A 2061-nucleotide genomic window follows, 5' to 3' on the forward strand; every position below is an offset into this window, starting at 1 on the left:
CCCCCCGCCCGGTGCCCCCGAGGCGACTGCTGGCGGGGGCGGGACGCGGCGCCGGTTCCGTCCCCCCAGCCGGGGGGGTGGTGTTGGGGGGAATGTGCATATGGGTGGGTGTGCAAGATCCCCGGAGGAAAAAGCCCCCAGCGGATCCTGCCCCAGCCCCCCGCCCCCCCGGGCATGGTACCGGGCAGGGGCACTCCGCCGCCCCCCCACCCGGAGCAGCTCCGGGCAGCCCCCTCTCCCGGCTCGGGGGGATCCAGCCCAGCACCGGGAAAAGGCAAAGCTGTGTGTTGTGCACACACAGGCGGCGTTGGTGGCGGCTTCCCCTCTTTTTAAATAAACACAGGCCCCGTCAGGGCTGGTTTGTATTGGGAACAGAGCACTTAGCGCCGCTCCAAGCTCTCCTTTCTCAATTGGCCTAAAAGCACCGCAGAAGAAAAGCCTCTCTTCTGGCTCTTTGGATGTTTCAACGATGGAAAGTACCTCCTTGAAGGCAGGATTGTGGGATTTAGCAACCAAAAGTCATACAGAAACAGTCGGCGTTAAGAGCCAAAGCTGCAGATTTGGGCTATCCTAACACAAACCCACTGCTGCTCAGCACGGCTTTTCAATCCCTGGGCAACGGTGTCCTGGGCTCTCGGACCCTCTGCTCCCTGCTCAGGCTGAAATCATCTTCATTGTCGTGTTCATGGGCACGGGCTTAAGGATGGGATGGCACTGGGGTGGGGGAATGGGACCAGGGATGGGTGGGATGGCCACAGCGTGGGCTGCAAGCCACCAGGGCAGTCTCGGTAAGGAACATTTGGCCGGGGGTTAGCGAGCGGCCAAAGGACACACTGTGAAAACAAGCCGAGACAGGAGGAGGTACAGCTGGGCTGCTGGCTTGTTTGGAGGGAGGACGGCGCCAGGGAGGGCTCTGCATTTGCTTCCCACTTCCTTAGGAGCTAGCAAGAGCCCTTTCGTCACCAGTACGGATCACGAGTGCTTGCAAGGGCTCAGGCACCAGTGGTTGTGCAGGGTGGGCAGAGGGTGGACCATGGGGAGCTGGGCTGGAACACCCGGCTTTGGAGCCACCAGAACCACCACAGCTCCATGCAAGGCTCAAACCCAATCCAAGCTGTCTGCCCAGAAGCCCTAATGCAAATTGGAGCCCACTGGGACAACTCCTCCCCTCCTCACCAGTGGCCAATTGCTCCTTTAATTGCGTTAGTTCACAGACTCTGCCTCAGCCTTTTTATAGTTTCACTGAGTGCAAGGGGAGTATGAGCTCATGCTCTGACCTTCTCTAATTGCCTGGTTAGCTCTGAAATGAGCCCAAGAACTTACTTTAGCTCATATGTCTTCTGAAAGGGGCTGGGCGAGGAGGGAGGCAGCATGGGGCTGACCAAGTCCCACACCAGCAGGTAGGATCCCTCTGTGGCACTGGTGACAGGATGGGAAGGACATGAAGCCAAGCCTGGTGGGACCCCACCACCTTGGCACTGTGGAGTACCTGAGGGCAGCAGCTCCCAGCCTGGGTCCTGGGGTGCTCTCACCAGCTGTGCTAAATTAGCCCACCCTGCAAATGCACCCAGCAAGGCTGGATCCAGCCCCACAAGCCTGTAGGACCCCAAAGTACCTTCCTGTGCCCTCCTGCTGCCCCGAGAGAGCAAGGCTTGGAGGTGGGAGTGGGGGTGCTGGGGACCAAGCCTGCCCAGCAAAAAGCAGAACTCCTGTGGGCCTCCTGGGTGCCCCTGGGGCCCCTGACCCCATGAGCTCACCCTCCTCTTCTGCTCCCTTTCTCCATGTCCTGTTTGTCCCAAGCAGCTGCTGGGACAGGCTGCATGTGGCCTCCTGCCCTGCCCCTCCGCCGGCACAGAGCCACCATTCAGATCCCCCAGGCTCTGCCCGAGGTCACCATTCCTGCATTTTTATTTTTACTTTTCTGCAAAATCATCCCCCTCGGTTCTCTGCGTCCCTTTTTGTGTCCCATGAGGCTCTCAGACCTTGTGTCACAAGCTGGCGTGCTGCAAGAGGAGCCTGGCTGTCTGGGGGTGATGGCAGCCCTCAGCGGGTGGAGAAGAG

The sequence above is a fragment of the Calidris pugnax genome, unplaced genomic scaffold, assembly GCF_001431845.1.
Source record: "Calidris pugnax isolate Ruff unplaced genomic scaffold, ASM143184v1 scaffold118, whole genome shotgun sequence".
Lineage (NCBI taxonomy): Eukaryota > Metazoa > Chordata > Aves > Charadriiformes > Scolopacidae > Calidris > Calidris pugnax.